The sequence below is a fragment of the Arachis hypogaea genome, chromosome 4, assembly GCF_003086295.3.
Source record: "Arachis hypogaea cultivar Tifrunner chromosome 4, arahy.Tifrunner.gnm2.J5K5, whole genome shotgun sequence".
Classification (NCBI taxonomy): domain Eukaryota; kingdom Viridiplantae; phylum Streptophyta; class Magnoliopsida; order Fabales; family Fabaceae; genus Arachis; species Arachis hypogaea.
Window position 1 is genome coordinate 60,857,457 of NC_092039.1, and position 11,670 is coordinate 60,869,126.

Here is an 11,670-nt window from a genome sequence, read left to right on the forward strand (position 1 = left end):
AAGGGAGCAGAAGAACATGAGCAGGCCAACAAGTGAAAGGTGGTGAAGTTCCTTCTTAGTTTACCTTTTCAAAGCTTTAAATAAGGAAAATCATGTATGAAATAAAACATGCTTCCATGAGTAGTTTAGGAATTTCAATTCTGCATTTAAGTTTCATTGCTTAGGTTAAGTGTGCTAGCTTAATGTCTTGAGTGTTCACTTTCACCTCTCTTACTTGTATGCTTGTCTCTTTAAGTTAATCAAAAAGAAAATGTTATGAAAAGAACAAGAGTGGAGTATTTTGTGAAGTGCATTTTGAATGTTTGTGGTAAGTTGATTAGTAAGCTAAGTTGGTTCACCAAGTAAGGAAAGAAAGCAACTATCTATCTTGAGTCCTATGTTTGAGACACACCCTTTGAGACTGGCTAAATAATAAGATCCCAATAAGAAAAGAGAAAGAGCAATAAAAGTGAAAAAGAAAGAAACACAATAAGAAAAGGAACAATGCTAGGCACCAAGGGTTTCAAATTTGAGGCATGTGTCTGTGGTGTTTATGTACAAGGGATATACTTGGATGAATAAGCTCTTAGGGGTGCCTTATCACTTGGTAACTTGGATTAACTAATCCGGAATTATCAGCTGAAAGTCCACTATCAAGAGTAACCTTTGCTACAAAACACTTAGTAACCCAAAGAGGTGCTGGACACCAAGGTCTCAAGAAAGAAAAAATAACAAACCATGTGCCTGTGGTGTGTATGTATGAGGGAAAGAGACTTGAGAGAGTAAGTCCTTAGGGGTGTCTTAACACCTAGCACCTTAAATCAACTGGTTTGGGAGTGTTGGCTGAAAGCTTATCATAAAGAGTCGCCCTCTTACAAAGCACTTAGCAAAAAGGAAAAAAAAATAAACTTTGAAAAAGAAGGAAGGATCACTAAGAAAGAAGTCTCAAAGGATACAATCAAGAAAGTGACTAAGGAGTTGATAAAGGCTTGAAACCTAAAGGGAAAGAACCTAAGTTGCTATGCATGAAAACCCATAAACCAGGAATGCTACTTCTATTTTATCTTCTTGTTCTTTCATTTCATTCTTCTTATGCTTCAGTACTTGCTTAGGGACAAGCAAGCTTTAAGTTTGGTGTTGTGATGCTAGGGCATCTAGGCCAGTTTCACTGACCTTTTCTTTACTGTTTTAGGGTAGTTTCATACATTTTCTTAGTGAATAAGGCAAGTTTTGGATGAAATTACACTTACAACTTGATTCAAGCAACTTTTGTGAACTTTGCATAATTTCATGAGTATTTTGCTAGAATTGGATGATAAATTGATGATGCATAATCTCATGACTTTGGCTAGAGCTTTGATGCACTCTAATTGCTTGTTTTCAGGGCAAAGGAAGCAAGGAAGAACCACGTTAGTATTCACGTGAACACTAACGTGGAATGGTAAAGCTTGCAACGTTAATAAGAAAAGTGATCACCAATAACGCGTGCGAAGCCATCCAAAGCTCACGTTACTTGCCACGTTAACTAAGTTAACGTGGTAGTTAACGTAGAAGAAAAAGGAACTCCAACGTTAAGAGAAAATGTGAACACCAATAACGTTTTCCTCCAACGTTAGTGGTAAAAGTGAACACCACTAACGTTGGAGAACTTGGCAATGATCCATGTTAAGAGTCACGTTAACTTAGTTAACGTGAACTCTAACATGGAAGAGGAAAACAAAAGCCAACGTTAGTGACACTCACTTTTGTCACTAACGTTGGACTAACTAGCATTGCATACGTTAACTTTCACGTTAAGACCATTAACGTGAAAGTTAACGTGGAGTTGAGATCAAAGAGCCAACGTTAGTGACACTCACTTTTGTCACTAACGTTGGAAGATGTCATCACTACTACATTAAGAGCCACGTTAACTTAGTTAATGTGAGTTCCAACGTAGAGAATTTGGCATTTGGATCATTAGTAACAAAGGTGAGTGTCACTAACACTCTCGAAGGTGAATCACACCTACGTTAAGAGTCACGTTAGCTATACTAACGTGGACTCTAACGTAGGAACAAAGGGGCACTAAGCAACGTTAATAGGAAAAGTGATTCCCATTAATGTTCACGAAGGGGTATAAGCCAACGTTATTGGGAAAAGTGAGTCCCAATAACGTTGGCCAAAAATTGAAAAGGCAACGTTAGTGGTCACGTTAAGACCACTAACGTTGGATTTAACGTGGATATATGAGGTTGAAACGTTTGTGGAAAAAGTGAATGCCACTAACGTTCTCGAACCCACAATGGCACTCAACGTTAAATCTTACTAAATACCCAAGCCTAATTCATATTTCTCTGCAAGTTGGGCCCACTAAAGATGAGAACTGCTTCAACTCAAGATCTAGAGCCCACATCCAAGACTTGAAGAACTCACTAGAAGATCAAGAGGAGTAGTATATATAGGAGTAGTTTTGAACTAGAGAGAAGCTTGGCACTTTTGGGAACTACTCTCTATAGATTTACTTTTCTGCACTTTTAGCATGGATTATTCTTCTCTGCCACTTTTCATTTCTAGAGCAATGAACAACTAAACTCCTTTCATTAGGTTAGGGAGCTCTGTTGTAATTTGATGGATCAATTATAGTTTTCATTCTTCTTCTTCTTTCTTTTCTCTTGATCTTACTAGAAAGCTTTCGATCTTAATTTAATTGGTTAGTTGTCTTGGAAAAGAAACTCTCCATAATTGGACCTCCTTTGAGCCTTGGAAAAGGGATGAGGAGATCATGCTAGAAATGCTTTCTCATGTTGGACCAAATTGGGGTTTGGGCAGATATAGTGACATGTAATCTTTCCAATACTTTGATTTGGAAATACATGTGGTATAATCAGTGACCATACTTCATCTCTTCCCATGAGCAATTAAATCAAGGAATCAGGCAATTGTTCATGCTTAGAGAGATTGGATTGCCAAGGAATTGGGATCCAATCACTTAAGATTGCCAAGGAGATCAATGAATGCATTGATTGAGGAAGAGATGAGAATGAACTTGATCTGGAGAATGCAACATCTCCTGAACCCAATGATGACCCCATTTCTGATCTTACCCATTCTCTTTACTTTCTGCCATTTAATTTCATGCTCATTATCCCAAATCCCCATTTAATATTCTGCACTTTAATTTCTGTTATTTACTTTCCAGTCATTTAAATTTCTGCATCTCAATCTAAATTCTGTTTAGCTCAACTAGCATATTCTTCTAACTAAAGTTGCTTGACCAATCAATCCTTGTGGGATTCGACCTCACTCTATTGTGAGTTTTACTTGACGACAATTTGGTATACTTGCCGAAGGAAAATTTGTTGAGAGACAAGTTTTCATGCATCAGCTTCAAACTTTGAGATTGTTGCGCCTTGATTTTTTAGATTTGACCTGTATTCCTCTTGATTAGCATCTATCCTTCTGTCAGTTTGTGCTTGTCTGTCCATGAGGGTGGAGACTGCTCCTGAAATTTGGGATGACAGTTGTGGTATTGTAGCCTCCATCCTCTCAAAGTTGCTCTTGATTTCGCATGGTTGCATAGTTGAGGATGGTTCATCTTGATTGAGGTTGTTGTGTATGATGACAAGTCATCATATACCCATTTTTCAAGCTAATTTCACTTGTTTTATTAGTTTTTATGCACTTTCTTGCATCCTAAGTAAGTGATTTAGAATGAAAATGCATCACTTCTTTAAATCAAGCAACTACCATTAAATTGATGCTAAATCATGAGGTTTGAGCAAGAATTAATTGATTTTTAATGAATTATAAACCTGGTGAATTTAGAGATACTTTGAGTGGTTGTTTTGATTATTTGAAGGTGAAGAAAAAGAAAAAAAGAGGAAGCGTGGCTTAAGAAAGCGTGACTCAAGAGACAAGAAGTGTGGCGCATGGAAAGGAGGAAGCAAACATTGCCCTCCACAAGGGCACACTGCCCTCCAGGAGGGCAACATAATGAAACAAGCTTTGAGAAGCAACACTGCCCTGCCCACAACAAGGGCAGAGCACAATTTGATGCCAAGGATCAAAGGGAACAAAAACTCTGCCCTGCCCTCCTCAAGAGCAATATCGGGCTCATCAAAGGAATAAATTCAAGGAAAAAGCTTACCAATGCTTGCCACAAGGATCGAACTCGGCACCATGAGGAAGCAAGGAACTAGGCCTTAATTTGGTTCCAAGAAAACCAAGGAAAAGGAGTAGCGTGTGCATTGCCCGAGTTTCGAACACGGGGCTTCAACTTTGGAAACATTGCCCTGCCCTCCGCGAGGGCAGGACAGCATTTTGTGGTGCACAGCCAGCGCACCAGATTGGCACGCACCAAGGACTCTCGGCAGCAACGGCACGCACGGGCAGCAAAATCTGGCGCACCAAAAAACTCTGCCCTGCCCTCCACAAGGGCAGGGCTGCATCCTGCAGCATCACACACCAAGCAGCACGCACGGGCAGCAGAATCTGGAGCACCAAAAAACTCTGCCCTGCCCTCCACAAGGGCAGGGCAGCATCCTGCAGCACCCAACACGCACGCAAGCACCAACACGCACCATTTTCTGCCCTGCCCCCCACAAGGGCAGGGCAGCCTCCTGGAAGCCACTTTTCTCATAGGCTAAAAATTTGATTAAAAATCCAATTTAATTCATTTCTTCACCAAATCAAAAGCCCATCTAAATCCTAAGATCCAAGAATAGAAAGTGTATAAATAGGAGATAGTTTGATGTAATTACAGACCTTTCCTTTTACTTTTGAACTTTGAACTTTTCTTTTGAGCTTTGAATCTTCACTTTTACTTTTTGAACTTTTGAACCTTCTCTTAGAGACTTCACTGAGATTTCAGAGAATTGGGGAGGAGAATTGATCTCTCTTCTTCCTCGTTCTTTCTTGGGCAATTTTTACTTTTCTTGTTTGAGTCTTGGGTGTGAAGAATTGAGGAATTTCTGTCTCAATCTCCATTCAAGATCTCTTTAATTTCTTTTCTGCACAATTGAATTGAATTACAATTCCTTTACTGCTTCTTCTTTAATTTCTTGTTAATTGCTTTGTGAACTTGGATCTGGGAAGGCAATTGAGATCTAGACTCTGCTATCTAGTCTCTTGAGTCCTGAGATCCCATTTTCCTTTCTGGTTCTTCTGTGAACCCTTGCTGCAAGTTAATTTCCATTTCTGTTTGAGATCTAGTTTATTCCAATTCATCTTCTGTTTTATTAATTGTTGCAATTTAATTTCCCTTGTTGAAATTCTGAATTCCCAATCCTCAACTCCCCTTTTTCATTCAAGCAATTTACATTTCTTGCATTTTAAGTTACTGCAATTTACATTTCTTGCACTTTAAGTTTCAGTCATTTAATTTCTTGTTCTTTAAGATTCAGCATCTTTTACTTTCCTGCTCTTTAATTTACTGCAATTCTCCCTTCCCCCTTTACATTCTAAGAAATTTAGTTTCTGTTAATGATAAACCACTCAACCAATACTTGATTCGCTTGACTAAATCAACTACTAAACTAAAATTGCTCAATCCTTCAATCCCTGTGGGATCGACCTCACTCCCGTGAGTTTTATTACTTGATGCGACCCGGTACACTTGCCGGTGAGTTTTGTGTTGGATCGTTTTCCACACATCAGTGTATGGGTTGGTTGTTATGGTATGATGTGTTTTGTGAGTTATGGTAAGGTCTATGGTTCCCTGTTTGATGGTTGGGGTCATGATTGGGATGTTGATTTGATGAATAAGGCTTGTTGTGGTCCTGGTTGTGGTTTTGTTGATTTCTCCACCCAAAGTTTGGGTGGTTCTTCCAACATGGGTTGTATGTCTTAGAGTGTAGGTCATATAGTGTTCTGGATGAATTGTTCACATAATTAGCTTGTTCCCAATCACCTTCAATTCTGGTGCATTCCCTTCTTGTTGAAGAGTTTGGTCTTGAATGATTGAGGCTTAGTTGGCCTCCATCCTCTTGGTTAAGGCTGCTATTTGTGCTGCAATTGCCTTGTTCTAAGCTAACAAAGCATCTACAGAGTTGAGTTCTAGCACTCCCTTCTTCTGAGTCCTTTCTGAAGCATAGAAATACTCATTTTCAGCTATAGTCTCAATGACATCTATGGCCTCTTCAATGGTTTTCTTTTTGTTGAGTGAGCCTCCTGAAGAATGATCCACAACCTTCTTTGCTTCATAGGATAGTCCCTCATAAAAGATATGTAGTTGTACCCACTCATTGAACATTTTCTGTGGGCATCTTTTTGTCAGATCTTTGAATCTCTCCCAGGCCTCATAGAGTGTTTCTCCATCTTCTTGTCTGAAAGTTTGCACCTCAGCTCTCAGCCTGTTGATTCTTTGTGGAGGGTAAAATCTTGCAAGGAATCTGTTCACGACCTCCTCCCATATAGTTAGGCTATCCTTAGGGAATGATTCCAACCATTTTACTGCCTTATCTCTGAGTGAGACAGGGAACAAGAGTAGTATGTAGTGTCAGGGTGTACCCCGTTGGACTTTACAGTATCACATATCCTCAAGAATGTGCTGAGATGTTGATTAGGGTCTTCTTGGGCACTTCCTCTATATGATCAATTATTCTGAACAAGTGTGATCAGCTGAGGCTTTAGCTCAAAATTATTGGCATGAATTGTTGGCTTTAGGATGCTGCTGCCACAATTTCCTGGGTTTGGGTTGATGTAGGAGCCTAAGACTCTACTTTCTTGCCGATCATGATTAACTAGGCCTTCTCTGGCATGGTTATAAACTTCTTCCTCATGGTGATTCTCCATATTCTCCTCCATGTTTGTTTCCCTCTTGCTCAGGACCAACGACTCTCTTCCCTCTTGCTTCCCTCCTTAATCTAAGGAAGGTCTTCTCCGGTTCAGAATCAAAGGAAGTTGATGTAACGACCCAACTTCCAGTACGTCATTATCGTACCAAAAATAAGGAGTTACTAACCTATTTCTTTTATTAACTATTTAATATTGAGCCTTTAGTTTGATATCGCGCTTCTTTTTTATGGAAAATTTCAGAAAATTTTGTTTCTGATTACCAAAATCATATAACAAACATTTCAAAGTAATAGTAATCACATAGTTATTAATAATAATATCTGTCATACAAAAGATTTCAAATAAAACTCAGATACAAATCCTATCCCTTTATATAAAATAAAAATCTTAAAAAATTAATGGCGAGGGAATTCTATGAAAGCAAATCAATTCATACACTTAACTCATAAGTAAATTCTATAATCGCCCGCAGCTTCAATCTATGTCTTCGAACCTGTGTCACTAAAAGGGTGGAAATTTATGGGGTGAGAACAAACCACACGTTCTCAGTAGGGAATGGGAATGCCATAAAAGTAATGACTAATATGCAAATAATTAACATACTCAAGGAAGCTATATTTATATCAAACCTTTTGGATATATTCTTAGCTTTACTTTAACTAATTGATCACCTCTTTTGAAGACTCTAAACTCAAAACAGATTTCAATGACAAGATTAATTATATCAATCATTTTTCAGCCACTTAATTAATTCCCAATCACAACGTCAATTATTAATCTATTTAAAATAATCAAAAACTAAAAGTACAAGAAAGAGATTTAATTCAACATATAAACAAATCACAACAAGATAAACAGCACAATCACAAAGAAATAAAACAACCAAACACAATCAAATGCAGATGCGCAAACAAGGATGATGCATGTCTATCCATAGTGTAGGTAATGAGCTCATCTGTCGGTTACTAACCCGCTTCCGACGTTATCCAGCAACCTCTGTTTGGATAAGGCTTTCCTATTGGCTATACCCCTGTGTACAGGAAATAACCCCTCTGCCACCACAGGGTCCACTGCACGCAGGAAATAACATATCTGCCACTGCAGGGATGTACGCCGACACACCTTCTGTATACAGAAAATAACCCCTCTACCACTACAGAAATGGAATAGGTGGTCACGGTACTTCTGTAGAAGGAAATAACCCCTCTGCCTTAGAGAAATAAAATATGGATCTATACCATAGGAAAGCGTTCTCAGTGATCATACCATTATCTATCTAACTGCCTCACTGCAGCAGATAATCATACAAGTATATCTGGAGTTGCCTTAACGCAACAAATGAATAAACACATCTCTTGGGTTTCCTCAAGCAACAAATGACCTTTCAACAGGTCCTCTGCTTTTTATTCTCTTTTATAATCATAAATATGCAAGCGGGACAAAACCTATGTCCTTGCCAACAATTTCATAAACTGAATACCTTTCCTCAAAAGAATCTGTGTAATTATCATCATAAGTCATCATTCTCGTTATTTCTCTCCAGTTACATATTCTTATACAATATCTCTCTCTTTCTTTATTCAATCATATTGTAACAACTTTACGACTTCCACTTTTGCAACCTCTTAATTCGAACCAATTTAAAAACTATTTTCTAGTTTAATTTTCTTTCAAAAGACTCAAGAAAATCATTTATTTTAAATTCGCTAAATACTTTTCAAAACATCACCCTCTTACTAAAAGTAACCAAATAAAACTCTTTTTCAAATTTACTAACTTCCCAAAGATTCAAAAATAATCTCTCTCTTTACTATTCAAATTCAAATATCATAAATTCATCAAACTTCTAAAAAGTAATCCTTTACTTCAAGCTTAAAACATAATTCTTTTCATACTAAATTAATCTTGAAATATAGTTTCTTTCTTAAATAATTTAATTTTGAAACATAAACCTTTCTTTAGTAAATCGAAATTAAAATAGAATAATTCTTTTCTTCACTAAATAAAACTTAAATAATATCATTTTCGAAATCTAAATCTTCTAAAATAACTTCTCAAATAAAACCTCAGATTTTATAAAATTTCGACAGCACCTCCCCTAAAACTCGGATTTAGCCACCCTTACGGGTTCCCTCTTTCGCAACAAATCACTAGCCCTTTTATCAGTAGTTATCGCAACAACAGAATCTCAATAATCATTTCATCATAAATCAGTTTAACGATCGACATTCTAACATCAATTAAAATCAGAGTTTTCTTAAACCATTCTTTAAAAGTAAATCAATCCAGCTTTGAAAATTTATAACTAATATTCCAAACACCATCCTTTCATATTTCCAATTATTTTTAAAGTTATTTAGTTATTAGCAAAGTTGCCAATTTATTCTAAAGATCATACTTTAAGAAAATACTTTAGTAATCAACCTTCAATCCTTTAACCGTGCTCAAAATCAACTCTAGTTAACCTTAAATCAACAATAACAACCAACTCAACATAATCAACTAAAATCTGAATTTCCAATAACTCTGAAATAATCAAAAGGCAATCACAATTAAACCATTATCACAATAATTCCAAACCAAGCACAAGCTTGAATCAGCTCAATACTCAGTATAATATTATCCAGTCAAATTAACATATCTAGTAACCAATAATTTCTCAACAAGCTGGCAACAATATCCACCATCATTAATTACATTTCAATTTCACAACTAAATCAAGAAATCAGCATAACCAGGAATTTGGATAATTAGTCACTTTCAAACAATTCAATCATGGCTCACAAATCACAATTCACAGCCTCAAATCAAAATCAATTTTAAAACCACACCAATCTTACTCCCACAACCTCATTCCAAACTTAATTCCACCAACCAATATCTCATAACAAAACCATACATTCACAGCAACAATCCAAACTCAATTCATCAATTATCCATTCGATAGCTTTTCAATAATTAGCTCAGCATATTTCAATTTAATAAATTACACTAAATTAATCATTATTCACAACAGCATCTAATTTTAGTCACAGCTCAGAATAACCACAACAACCAACCAATTTCAAATGCATTTAAAGTCATTCATGTCAATTAAGAAATTCTTAACCATTGTTAACCATTTGCACTTATTCAAATAACTTGGTGGGCATTCTAAATTAAAAATGTTAAATCCCCTACCTCAGCTAGTCGAAAACCACAAAATTAAGCATGACTTTAACTTCATTACAACTCGTAGCAGCAGCAGCAACAACTTTAAACCGAATCAATAACAGCAATGTCATCAAATAATTTGCAGTGGTATTGACATAACCCTAACATATTAACACCTCAACATTTCCAATCAACCATGGAAGCAAAACGATAACAATGAGGGTTTGGAACAAGGACAACTTACTAAAACTTGAAAAGAACAGAGGAATGGAGCAGTAGCAGTAACAGCTTTGTTTAGGCACAAGCAACCCCACGACCACCATCACGGCAGCAGCGACTTCGGCACACAAAAGGGGAACCAAAAACAGAGACAAGGCTGAGTAACTAACAGAGACGGTGGCTTCACAACAGCAGCGGCGGTGACTCCTACCAGCGACAGCGACAGGCTCTCGTGACGATGATGGTGATTGGGTGCAGCGACAGTGACTGGATCGGCTTCCTCCCTCTCTCTCTCTCTCTCATCTTCACACACTATCTTTCTCTCTCTTCGAAGCTTGATGGTGGCTGGTCATCAGCGGAGTGCGATGGCTCCTCTTCACCGACAGCGGTGGTGACTGGCGCAAGGAGGCAGCGCGCTCTCAGCGACGGCTAGGCGGCGACGGATCTAAGGGAGACGACGAGCAAGGAAAGCGGTGGCTCCTCGTGGTGGTCGCCCTCCTCTGTTCGGCGACGTCAGTGGCGGCACGGGCTTGGTGAGAGGCAGAACGATGACTGGGCAGCGACGATCGGCGTGGCTTCGACAGTGATGCTTCTCACGGCTCTACAAACAGCGACGACGAACCTAATGGTGACGAGATGCGCGGCAGAGCGAGCGGAGCTGGACGATGGCTAGGCGTGGCTCCCTCTTCTCCAATTTCCCCTCCCCTGGTTCACCCCTGACTCTTCACTCTCCCTCTTTGATGTTCTGTTTCTGAAGCATGTATTACGTTGGAGGGGGTTTTGTGGCTAGGATAAGAAACTAGGATTACAATGTCTGGGATTTGGGAATTAGGGTTTCTGATTCAATTTGGGAATTTAGGTTTAGGAATTAGGGATTTTATAAAAGAATATGGATAGATATGAATAGATATTTTGATAAAATTGGATGGTAGAGTAATTTTAAAATCAAATATACTCTATTAAAAATATTTAGGAACATTATTTATCAACATATTACTAAGTTCAATCAATTATTTCTAATTTAAATTATAAAATAAACATATTAATCACATTTTTATAAAATATAGTTTAGACTCAATATTAATTATTCAAATTAAATGATATAATTTTTCATTATTTTTCTATCTCCGAAAATTTAATTTCAATTTATAAAATAACTAATTATAATAAAAATTGTACATAAATATTAATTAGCTTAAACTTAAAGTATTTATAAAAATCAATCTAATCATTTCTAATAAATTAATTCCTAAGAGGTCGAATTAATAACACAAGTCATTCATAATAAAATTTATTTAAATTAAATTATACAATTCTTTCTTATTTTTCAATTATCAAAATTATAATTTCAATTATACCAAATATCTAATAAAGAGTATATAAAAATTCTAATTAATTTAAACTTCAATTATCATGAAACTCCATTTAATTACCTTTAGTAAAATAATTTTCTTAAAATAAAATTACAACAAATAAAATAAATCACAATTAACTAATTATTTGAATTTCAAAAACTAGGGTTGTTACAGTTGAAGCCCCGCT

At 37.0% G+C, this 11,670-nt stretch overlaps 1 long non-coding RNA gene and 1 other non-coding gene across 2 annotated transcripts; one reads left to right on the plus strand and one right to left on the minus strand.

Annotated features, from left to right (window-relative positions):
• The first annotated feature begins 6,206 nt into the window (after nt 1-6,206).
• LOC112798701 (small nucleolar RNA R71) lies at nt 6,207-6,313 on the plus strand. The gene has a single exon (XR_003200300.1). It is a non-coding gene; the product is annotated as a small nucleolar RNA R71 (small nucleolar RNA).
• A 722-nt stretch (nt 6,314-7,035) lies between these two features.
• Nucleotides 7,036-10,977, minus strand: LOC112796778 (uncharacterized). The gene is made up of 2 exons (XR_003199379.3): nt 10,154-10,977; nt 7,036-7,257 (listed from the first exon to the last, which is right to left on the minus strand). It is a non-coding gene; the product is annotated as an uncharacterized lncRNA (long non-coding RNA).
• Nucleotides 10,978-11,670: the final 693 nt, after the last annotated feature.